Genomic DNA, 12,838 nt, shown 5'->3' with positions numbered 1-12,838 from the left:
GAACAGCTACTTCTTGGCCGAATAAGTGCTTTGGAAAGTAAGGAGACAGCCACCATACATGCACTTAAGCCATTCATGCATTCTATCATCCCATGCATTTGATCCATTCATGGACAGCCTTTAATGTCCATACATGCATTCGACACATGCATGAATTTGTAGAAACCTTGCATCTAGCCGTACATGCACCAGCATTTAATACTTCTTCATTCATGAGTGTGGAATGTCCAAAAGAGATGTTTCTTCATCCATACATTGTGCAGTCCAAAGGGATGTACCTACATGAGATAAACAAGTCATTAAGATATCTCATGGACACTCATAAATTCGGCATGATGTGAACACATTAATGTCATGCATTAATTCAGCTATGTGAACATAATCAATTTATGTAATGACTATGGCATATTAATAACAAATATTAATATAAGACAAGTTTAATGCTTAAATAAATATGTGCAAATTTTTATTTAATTCATTAAAGACAAAACCGAGTTTAAACTAAAATGAGCTAAGCTTTAGCTCGTGAGCTAAAGTTGAGCTAAGGTTTAGCTCGTGAGTTGAAAGTGAGCTAGGAGTGAGCTAGGAGTGAGCTCGGTTTAGCTCAGGCAAGATGGATTGAGCTCGAATAAGCTGGATTTGAGCTGGACGAAGCTCGTGGAGCTGGAAACAAGCTTGGATCAGCTTGCCAACATGTCATTGCTCGGCTTGACAGACTTGCTCGATAAAGTTCGCGGGGTGTGCTCGTATCATTCCCCCCTCTTTTAGGCTACTTGTCCTCAAGTCGAGCTGTTTATCCATGGGAGAACTTTGACTCGTGCATGGTTTTCCTCGATCAAATGGGATGGAAGATGTCACACAAACCTGAAAAATTCTTACCGCAGCCGGTAAAAAGAAACTCAAAGGAGTCAAATTCAAATGTGTTCGATAGTTCATAAAATATTCATTCAATCGAACATATGCCAAAAATCTCAATTGGACAAAGCAAGCATACATAAATTTATCAAAGAGTTTCGTTAGACCATCGTTACAAACATGAAAACTAAGTTGGATCAAGGGATAATTGGTTGAAAATGATGGTAGGCACTTAAACACATTATTCCTCATCCAAAACATTTTAATTTCTTTAATCGAATATAGTAACTCATTTGGTCCGTTGTCTTGCTCATGCAAGGTATGCCATGGCCAAAGGTATGCTAACTCTTCCTTTCGTTTTTGAACAACATGAGGGGAGTCTCCAAATTCCAACGTAATAATCACATCATCACAATGCCAAAAGGAAAAATCCATCACATCAAAGTATAAATAATTTCCAAACAACCAATCAATGGAATTTTCAACTTCAATCGAATTGAGCAAAGATATTTGAAAATTTTCAGATGACTTACCTTGACGAATATGAAGAGAAGACAATTGAGGATTGGATTTACCTTTCTCGGTCAAAATGAATCTTCTCTTTGGATAGATAACGAAGACAAACCTATTACTCCGATAAATTTGAATAGGTGGTGACGCACCATGACATGTCTTGCTCCTCGAGGGTGGAATTCACAAAAATAAGACTGGTTAGTATTATCAAAAACTATGGACTTAAATGGAACAGGAAAGTTACCATGGAAATTTGATTCAATTCCAAAAACATAGGTTGGCCTTACCTTCTCGAAATGAAACGAAAATTTCAGATGTGGCCAAACAAGGTGATTAATAAATGAATCAAAATTGAAACCCAAATCATTGAATTTCACCTTCTTATCAAAAGTTCAAACTTCAAGCAAACATAATTTGAATGTAAATGATGCAAAGCGCTTAATGTTTCCATAAAATGAATTCATGTAGCAAATTCCAGCTATGTGAACACATTAATGTCATGCATTAATTCAGCTATGTGAACATAATCAATTTATGTAATGACTATGGCATATTAATAACAAATATTAATATAAGACAAGTTTAATGCTTAAATAAATATGTGCAAATTTTTATATAATGCATTAAAGACAAAACCGAGTTTAAACTAAAATGAGCTAAGCTTTAGCTCGTGAGCTAAAGTTGAGATGAGGCTAAACTCCTAAGCTGAAGTTGAGCTAAGGTTTAGCTCGTGAGTTGAAATTGAGCTAGAAGTGAGCTCGGTTTAGCTCAGGCAAGATGGATTGAGCTCGAATAAGCTAGATTTGAGCTGGACGGAGCTTGTGTAGCTGGAAACGAGCTTGGATCAGCTTACCAACATGTCATTGCTCGGCTTGACAGACTTGCTCGATAAAGTTCGCGGGGCGTGCTCGTATCAATGAGTCATAGTATGAATCTCTTTGTCTCAACATAGATGGCAAAAAGGAGTCACGATTGGAACTTTTTTTCAGGTAGTAGTCGGGGGTATATCTCCGTGGGGTTCTTGGTTCCATTTTACGACTTGAAGAAACTCGATCACTTTGGTCTTGTTTAGTCGCCATTCTTCGCATTTCTTGCACCAAGTATTGGTATTCCGATTCGGTGAACTCTTCGCGTGACATTATTTTTGTTGCTAAAAAGAAAATGTTAGATCACAAAACAAAATAAAAAAAAATTAAGTACCTCACCACAAACCTCACAATTTTGCTCGGAAAGAAGAAGAAAAACAAAGGTGTCACTCCCGCTCGTGTTTACACTCGTTTGGCTTTTACCTCCACTCGAATGATCTCACTCGCTCATGCCTTTTTCCGCTCCTTTCTCCTCTTATAACCTTGTAATAGACTTAGTATAACTTGATCTCTAGTATTGTGGGTCGGTTTCAAATGGTTTTACAAAGGATAACATATGAGGGGTTACGGGTTGGCTAAAAGAAAAGGAAATTGGGTAAAAAAAAAAAAGTGTGGCGTGGATGAGATTAGAATAGAAGATGAATCAGGAACGATATCAAACCAAGGGCTTTGACTTTCGAACAACAATCGAATTGCATTAAACACTTTTTTTTTCAGATTTTTTTTTCTTTTCGAAATTTTTTTTTGAATTTTTTTTCAAATTTTTTTTACTTGTATAACTTTTTTTTGTACTATATTGACAAACTAAATACAATAAAACACTTTTTGTACACGATTTTTTCTTCTTATTATGTAGATTTTGTTTTTATAGCAAAGCAGCCTAACTAATCAAAATAAGAAAACTTCAGTATACGAAATTTTTTTTCTATACTCTTTTTTTTTTCCGGATCCTACTTACTTGCGTTCACTTGGACTAGCTTGGGATTAATTTCGTCGAACGATCTTTTCGTTTTAGTAGCTCTGATACCAAATGATACGAATCGCCTCGGGAGAGTCGAGTCAGATCTTGAGTTTGCCCGATCGCTCACGAGAAAGTATCGTTCGGTTTGTTCAAAAGGATGTTTCTAAATAAATTATGCGGAAGCTATTCAAGGGGTTCAAATGAAGGGTTTAAAAATATGAATATTAAGGTTCGGTTTAAAGTAAATGAAAGAATGAAAGAAGGAACTCAAAAGCAAGCACGAACCAATATTAGAAAATATCGACCCAAATGCTTATAGGCTTTCAAGGCTAAAATGAAAATAATAGAACCTCGACCGCTACTTAGCAAAGTAGGAACCTCAAGATAAGGGTGAAAGAAATAGGTTGACGCCACTACTAGGTAGATAAGTCAACAAAGTCTCAAACAAAGTTTAGAGAAGAAAATTCTCACGAGATTAAATTCAATAAAAATTTGGCAAAAGTCCTTACAATTGAAAGAAAACAAATACTTATAGGCACATAGATGACCATTCAAATTCGGCATCTAGGTGTTCACACAATAATAAAAACGTTCACACTAATGTATTAAAATAGTTCATAAATTTGGCGATTCATGAACTAGTTGAATGGACACTTTCTTCCCCTAAGTGTGTGCATGAATGCTTAATCATAAAGAAAGGCTTCAAGTGACTTGTATGTGCACCAAAGGTTGCATTCATCTCCTTGGGACGTTCATGCACTTGTATGGAATATGTATCCTCATAATTAAACTCTTTAATAGCATGTAGGTTCATAAATGGCAGCATGAACCTAGTAAATTCGTTCTCCCCTTTGTGCATACACTTAATTCAATCAATGTGTTGAATTATTGAGTTAGTTCCTTCCTTTGGACGTTCTTGAACCCATCCATGCATGTGTAGTAGCTTATAGGTCAATTCAAAGTGTGAACAACTACTTCTTAGCGAATAAGTGCCTTGGAAAGTTAGGGAACAGCCACCATACATGCACTTAAGCCATTCATGCATTCTATCATCCCATGCATTTGATCCATTCATGGACCAGCCTTTAATGTCCATACATGCATTCGACACATGCATGAATTTGTAGAAACCTTGCATCTATCGTACATGCACCAGCATTTAATACTTCTTCATTCATGAGTGTGGAATGCCCAAAGAGATGTTTCTTCATCCATACATTGTGTAAAGTCCAAAGGATGTACCTACATGAGATAAACAAGTCATTAAGATATCTCATGGACACTCATAAATTGGCATGATGTGAACACATTAATGTCATGCATTAATTCAGCTATGTGAACATAATCAATTTATGTAATGACTATGGCATATTAATAACAAATATTAATATAAGACAAGTTTAATGCTTAAATAAATATGTGCAAATTTTTATATAATGCATTATAGACAAAACCGAGTTTAAACTAAAATGAGCTAAGCTTTAGCTCGTGAGCTAAAGTTGAGATGAGGCTAAACTCCTAAGCTGAAGTTGAGCTAAGGTTTAGCTCGTGAGTTGAAAGTTGATACGAGCACGCCCCGAGAACTTCATCGAACAAGTCTGTCAAGCCAAGAATTGACATGTTGGCAAGCTAATCCCAGCTCGTTTCCAGCTCCACGAGCTCCGTCCAGCTCAAATCTAGCTTATTCAAGCTCGATCCAACTTGCCTGAGCTAAACCGAGCTAACTCCTAGCTCATATTCAGCTCACGAGCTAAACCTTAGCTCAACTTTAGCTCATTTTAGTTTAAACTCGGTTTTGTCTTTAATAAATTAAATAAAAATTTGCACATATTCATTTAAGCATTAAACTTGTCTTATATTAATATTTGTTATTAATATGTCATTGTCATTATATAAATTGATTATGTTCACATAGCCGAATTAATGCATGACATTAATGTGTTCACATCATGCCGAATTTATGAGTGTTCATGAGATGTCTTAATGACTTGTTTATTTCATGTAGGTACATTCCTTTGACGGTACAATGTATGGATGAAGAAACATCTCTTTGGGCATTCCACACTCATGAATGAAGAAGTATTAAATGCTGGTGCATGTACGGCTAGATGCAATGTTTCTACAAATTCATGCATGTGTCGAATGCATGTATGGACATTAAAGGCTAGTCCATGAATGGATCAAATGCATGGGATGATAGAATGAATGAATGGCTTAAGTGCATGTATGGTGGCTGTCTCTTAACTTTCCAAGGCACTTATTCGCCAAGAAGTAGCTGCTAACTAATTCTATGTTGACCATAGAGCTCCTTGAACATGTTCACACTTTGAATTGACCTATAGGCTACTACACATGCATGGATGGGTTCAAGAACGTCCAGGGAAGGAATTAACTCAATAATTCAACACATTGATTGAATTAAGTGCATGCACAAAGGGAGAACGAATTTACTAGGTTCATGCTGCCATTTATGAACTTACATGCCATTAAAGTGTTTAATTATGAAGATACATGTTCCATACAAGTGCATGAACGTCCCAAGGAGATGAATGCAACCTTTGGTGCACATACAAGTCACTTGAAGCCTTTCTTTATGACTAAGCATTCATGCACAAACCAAGGGGAAGAAAGTGTCGATTCACTAGTGCATGAATCACGAATTTATGAACTATTTTAATACATTAGTGTGAACGTTTTATTATTGTGTGAACACCTAGATGCCGAATTTGAATGGTCATCTATGTGCCTATAAATATTTGTTTTCTTTCATTTGTAAAGGACTTTTCGCCAAAATTGTTAATGAACATTTATTCTTGTGAGGTTGCTTCCTCTCATATCTCGTACAAGTTTCGAAAGACTTATCTGGCTTGTGTTAGTGGCGTCAATCGTCTTGTTTGAACTTATCACCAATCTTGGTGTGGTGTTCACCTATCCATCTATCCATCTTTTCACCTTAACAATATAGGAACCGGGGTGACACTTCTTAGTGTTGAATCATTCCTGACGTTAAGTTCGTTTTCCATTCCCATCCTTCAAATTATTTTCTTGTAACCAAACCGACCCATTTATCCATCTCCCATCTTTGCTACACATAACCAAACCTATTACTAAATTCACCCTACTTTGAAACCTTCCGCTTACCCGTATCTTTTCATTTACTTCTAGTTCTAAAACCCGAAGCACGAACGATTCTTTCAAATGACGATTGGGCAACTAATTGAATTCGACTCATCATCCCGAGTCGAATCACAGCATTTGGTATCAGAGCTTGTAAATTGAGAGGCGCCGACATTTTTTATCAAGATCGAACTAGGTTCGTTGTAAAAAAAAAATTCAAGTTGTAATTTTCGTTCTCTCTCTTGTAATAGTGATATTGTGAAGTATTAAAAAAAAGACAAAAAAAACAAAAATTATAAAAAAAAAAGTGAAGTGATCAAGTTCTTCTGTTGTTTATATTTTGACCCGATCAACAAAGTGTTCTTGTCATCAACTTTGCACCCCATTCCCAAAACGTCACACTACACCAAAGACTATTTTTCTTTTAGCCTACCCGTACACTGCGACATTCTAACCTTTGTAACCATCTTGAAACTGACCCCAAGGCACCAAGACAAGTCGAAAGAAATAAAATACGAGCTTACGAGATTAAGCTTGAGTGGTAAAAGGCTAGAGAGAGTGAGATCATTTGAGTGGAGGTAAAAGCCAAACGAGTGTAAACACGAGCGGGAGTGACACCTTTTTTCTTCTTCTTTCCGAGCGAAATTGTGAGGTTTGTGGTGAGGTACTTAATTTTTTTTATTTTTTTTATTTTGTTTTGTGATCTAACATTTTCTTTTTAGCAACAAAAATCATGTCACGCGAAGAGTTCACCAAATCGGAATACCAATACTTGGTTCAAGAAATGCAAAGAATGGCGACTAAATGAGACCAAAGTGATCGAGTTTCTTCAAGTCGTAAAACAGAACCAAGAACCCCACGGAGATATACCCCTGACTACTACTTGAAAAAAGTTCCAATCGTGATTCCTTTTCGCCATCTACGTCGAGACAAAGAGATTCATACTATGACTCATATTCATCAGCGAATTCGAGAAGTGACTTCGATCGAAAGTCCTTTTCATCAAGAAATTTGAGAAGACGAGAAGTTGATTACGATTTTGATTCGTTCCAAGATGGCATTCGAAGAGAAAGACATACTCCTACTAGATCTTCAAAGAAAACTTACTCGGAGTATTCTTCACGAAGTTTTGATTGTGAATCATACGCAAATAGTTCTTCATCTTTTGAACAAGATTTGTATTCTCATCGTTCCTTTGTACATTCTTGTAAAGAGAAAGTAAAGAAAAGAAAAGAAAAAGCAAAAGAAGAAAAAGAAAACGAAATAAAAAGAAAAGAGAGGCAAGAGGCAAGTAAGAGAGAAAATGAGCGAATCTTGAGAGAACTTGAAAAAGCCTTTGAAAAAGCCTTTGAAAAGCAAAAAGAAAATGAAAATGAGATTGAAAAAGAGAACGAAAAGAAATTTGAGAGTGAAAAAGAAGATGAAAAAGAAATTTAAACAAAAGAAACGAGTGATTAAGAAGAAAAAGAATCGAGTGAGAAAACAAGTGAGCAAGTGAGGATTATTTCTACTAACCCACTGTTCGATCTTCTTGTGAGTTAACTTTTCAGGTTCCTAGAAGTTTGTGCGACCAATTCCATCTACATTACCTTCCAAACGAGAAGTGTTTTAGGTTGTTCGAAAAAGGTAAGTTCGCGAATGACTACCACCCACTTGCGATCGAAGGTAAGGAAGGTAAGGATTCTTTGTTTATCGAATCAAAGTCACTTGATTTGGATAATTTTGTTCACTTATCGTTGTTAACGAATTTGTTTTAAAAGGTGCCATATCTGCTTTTCTTATGACGATTACTACATTGGCAAATTTGTTGACAACATTGGATTAGTTTTTTCTGCTTAATTTTGAACATGTTTGATCAAAGTCATCACGTAAAAATTCGATGTGTTTGACCACGCAAACTTTTGAACTCATGTGTTAAATCTTTATGTTTAAATATGCCTACTCAATTGATTTGTGATAAATCACTGCTTGAAAAGTTGCATGTTCGTTAAAAATTCTTTGTTTGGCATCCATGTTAAAAGATCTTCACATGATATGTGCAATTGTGTTCTTCATGAACAATCTTTGAGTTTTGTGCGAAATTTCCATGTAGTGATTTGCATTCCCGATTAATACTCTTGAAGTATGAACCTTTGCATTTTGGTATGCTCGATTTTGTCAAATCAACATGTGTGTTTAAACTAGTGAAATATAATTCGTGTGGTGAGTTGATTATATCTTTTTCTAATATGTTGCTTGTTGGAATTCCTAAACAAGTTCGTGTGTTCAAGCCTGGTATTTGCTACATGAATTCATTTTATGGAAACATTAAGCACTTTGCATCATTTTCAATCAAAATATGTTTGCTTGATGTTCAAACTTTTGATAAGAAGGTGAAATTCAATGATTTGGGTTTCAATTTTGATTCGTTTACTAATCACCTTGTTTGGCCACATCTGAAATTTTCGTTCCATTTTGAGAAGGTAAGATCGACTTATGCTTTGGGACTTGAATCAAATTTCAACGATGATTTATTTTTTTATTTTCAGTCCATACCTCCTATTGAAACTAACCTTTTACATTTTTGTGAATGTAACCCTTTAAAAAGCACGAGCTGTCATGGTGCTTCGTCACCAACCCAAGTTGATCGAGGTAAAAGGTTTGTTTACATTATCTGTCCGAAGAGAGAAGATTTATCTTGTTTAAAAAAGGTAAAACCGATCCTAAATTTTCTTCTCTTCAAGATCGACAAGGTAAAGTTTATGAAAATTTTCAAATACATTTACTCTATTCGAATGTTGTTGAAAATCTTTTTGATGGTTTGATGTTTGGAAATTGTTTGTACCTTGTTGTGATTGATTGTTGTCTTTGGCCTAGTAGTGATCCGTTAGTGTTGGAAAGTGATTACACAAATCATGTTGTTTATAAGCGAAAGAGTGATTTAGTTTCCAATTGGCCATGGTACACTTTGCGTGTACATTCCCATGAATTGTTATTTTTGAATAAACATATTGAAATGTTTTGGATGAGGAATAATGTGTTTAAGTGCCTGCCATCGTTTACAACCAATTATCCGTTGATCCAACTTAGTCTTCATGTTTGCAACAATGGTCTAACGAAACTCTTTGATAAATTTACGTATGCTTGCTTTGTCCAATTGAGATTTTTGGCATATGTTCGATTAAATGAATTTTTTATGAACTTCGAAAACATTTGAATCTGACTCCTTTAAGTTTCTTTTTATTTGCTGTGGTAAGAATTTTTCAGGTTTGTGTGACATCTTCCCTCCCATTTGACCGAGGAAAACCATGCATGAGTCAAAGTTCTCCCATGGACAAATGGATCGACTTGAGGACAAGTCGCCTAAAAGAGGGGGGGAATGATACGAGCACGCCCCGCGAATTTCATCGAACAAGTCTTTCAAGCCGAGCATTGACATGTTTGCAAGCTGATCCCAGCTCGTTTCCAGCTCCACGAGCTCCGTCCAGCTCAAATCCAGCTTATTCAAGCTCGATCCAACTTGCCTGAGCTAAACCGAGCTCACTCCTAGCTCATATTTAGCTCACGAGCTAAACCTTAGCTCAACTTCAACTTAGGAGTTTAGCCTCAGCTCAACTTTAGCTCACGAGCTAAAGCTTAGCTCATTTTAGTTTAAACTCGGTTTTGTCTTTAATACATTAAATAAAAATTTGCACATATTCATTTAAGCATTAAACTTATCTTATATTAATATTTGTTATTAATATGTCATTGTCATTATATAAATTGATTATGTTCACATAGCCGAATTAATGCATGACATTAATGTGTTCACATCATGCCGAATTTATGAGTGTTCATGAGATGTCTTAATGACTTGTTTATTTCATGTAGGTACACTCCTTTGGACGGTACAATGTATGGATGAAGAAACATCTCTTTTGGGCATTCCACACTCATGAATGAAGAAGTATTAAATGTTGGTGCATGTACGGCTAGATGCAATGTTTCTACAAATTCATGCATGTGTTGAATGCATGTATGGACATTAAAGGCTAGTCCATGAATGGATCAAATGCATGGGATGATAGAATGCATGAATGGCTTAAGTGCATGTATGGTGGCTGTCTCTTAACTTTCCAAGGCACTTATTCGGCCAAGAAGTAGCTGCTAACTAATTCTATGTTGACCATAGAGCTCCTTGAACATGTTCACACTTTGAATTGACCTATAGGCTACTACACATGCATGGATGGGTTCAAGAACGTCCAAGGAAGGAATTAACTCAATAATTCAACACATTGATTGAATTAAGTGCATGCACAAAGGGAGAACGAATTTACTAGGTTCATGCTGCCATTTATGAACTTACATGCCATTAAAGTGTTTAATTATGAAGATACATGTTCCATACAAGTGCATGAACGTCCCAAGGAGATGAATGCAACCTTTTGGTGCACATACAAGTCACTTGAAGCCTTTCTTTATGACTAAGCATTCAAGCACAAACCAAGGGGGAAGAAAGTGTCCATTCAGCTAGTGCATGAATCTGCCGAATTTATGAACTATTTTAATAAATTAGTGTGAACGTTTTTATTATTGTGTGAACACCTAGATGCCGAATTTGAATGGTCATCTATGTGCCTATAAATATTTGTTTTCTTTCATTTGTAAAGGACTTTTCGCCAAAATTGTTAATGAACATTTGTTCTTGTGAGGTTGCTTCCTCTCATATCTCGTACAAGTTTCGAAAGACTTATCTGGCTTGTGCTAGTGGCGTCAATAGTCTTGTTTGAACTTATCACCAATCTTGGTGTGGTGTTCACCTATCCATCTATCCATCTTTTCACCTTAACAATATAGGAACCGGGGTGACACTTCTTAGTGTTGAATCATTCCTGATGTTAAGTTCGTTTTCCATTCCCATCCTTCGAATTATTTTCTTGTAACCAAACCGACCCATTTATCCATCTCCCATCTTTGCTACACATAACCGAACCTATTACTAAATTCACCCTACTTTGAAACCTTCCGCTTACCCGTATCTTTTCATTTACTTCTAGTTCTAAAACCCGAAGCACGAGCGATTCTCTCGAACGACGATCGGGCAACTAAATGAATTCGACTCATCATCCCGAGCCGGATCGCAGCAAAAGTGAGCTAGGAGTGAGCTCGGTTTAGCTCAGGCAAGATGGATTGAGCTCGAATAAGCTAGATTTGAGCTGGACGGAGCTCGTGGAGCTGGAAATGAACTTGGATCAGCTTTCCAACATGTCATTGCTCAGCTTGACAGACTTGCTCGATAAAGTTCACGGGGCGTGCTCGTATCAATCAGCCACTACATTTTCTTTACCGTTCTTGTATTTAATGATGTAGGAAAATGATTCTAAATACTCGACCCATTTCGTATTTCGTTTGTTGAGTTTATGCTGACCTTTAATAAACTTAAGTGCTTCATGATCGGAGTGAATCACGAACTCCTTCGGTCTTAGATAGTGCTGCCAAGTTTCAAGTGATCGAATCAAGGCATACATCTCTTTGTCGTATACCGGATAATTGAGGGAAGCGCCACTTAATTTCTCACTGAAGTATGCCACTGATCTTTTATCTTGGGTCAACACAGCTCCGATTCCTACACCTGAGGCGTTACACTCAATTTCAAATGTTTTAGTAAAATCGGGAAGGGACAATAAAGGAGCTTTCACAAGACATTCTTTAATCAAATTAAATGAACGTTCTTGATCTTCAGACTAGTGAAATGCAGTTCTTAATTATGCTTGTTAAGGGTGCTGCAATGGTACTGAAGTTGGGCACAAACCGACGGTAGAAGCTAGCAAATCCATGGAAGCTTCGAACTTGGCTAATGCTCGTCGGACGCGGCTATTCCTGAATCGCTCGAACTTTTTCTTGATCCACCTCCAAACCGTTGGCACTCATAACATATCCTAAAAACACAACTTTATCAGTGCAAAATGAACACTTTCTGAGATTAGCATACAATACCTCTTTTCGTAAAGTTTCCAACACCGCATGTAAATGTGGTACGCGCTCCTCTAAAGTTTTGCTGTAGACCAAGATATCGTCAAAGTATACAACACAAAATTTACCAATAAATGCACATAATACATGGTTCATCAATCTCATAAAAGTACTGGGAGCATTTGTAAGGCCGAATGGCATTACCTACTATTCGTACAAACCCAATTTCGTCTTGAAGGCCGTTTTCCATTCATCGCCTTCTCGCATTCGTATTTGATGATAGCCACTTTTAAGATCGATTTTCGTGAAAATCCGAGCACCACTTAATTCGTCAAGCATGTCGTCAAGATGAGGTATCGGGTGTCGATACTTGATAGTGATTTTGTTGATGGCGCGACAATCCATGCACATCCGCCACGACCCATCTTTCTTGGGTACAAGTAGCACCGGTACCGCACAGGGACTTAGGCTCTCTCGAATGTATCCTTTGTCTAGGAGTTCAGTAATTTACTTTTGCAACTCCTTCGTTTCTTCCGGATTACTCCGGTAAGTAGGACGGTTGGGTAATGCAGCTCCGGGTACTAAATCT

The 12,838-nt window shown here is 36.8% G+C and overlaps 1 pseudogene; it reads left to right on the top strand.

The window, feature by feature from the left end:
- Positions 1–12,097, top strand: part of LOC128296618 (uncharacterized) — a 39,917-nt pseudogene extending 27,820 nt beyond the window's left edge.
- The last annotated feature ends 741 nt before the right edge of the window (positions 12,098–12,838 follow it).

Source organism: Gossypium arboreum, chromosome 8, assembly GCF_025698485.1.
Source record: "Gossypium arboreum isolate Shixiya-1 chromosome 8, ASM2569848v2, whole genome shotgun sequence".
Lineage (NCBI taxonomy): Eukaryota > Viridiplantae > Streptophyta > Magnoliopsida > Malvales > Malvaceae > Gossypium > Gossypium arboreum.
The sequence above is the reverse complement of the archived record's forward strand: the minus strand, read 5'-3'. Positions and strand labels throughout refer to the sequence as shown.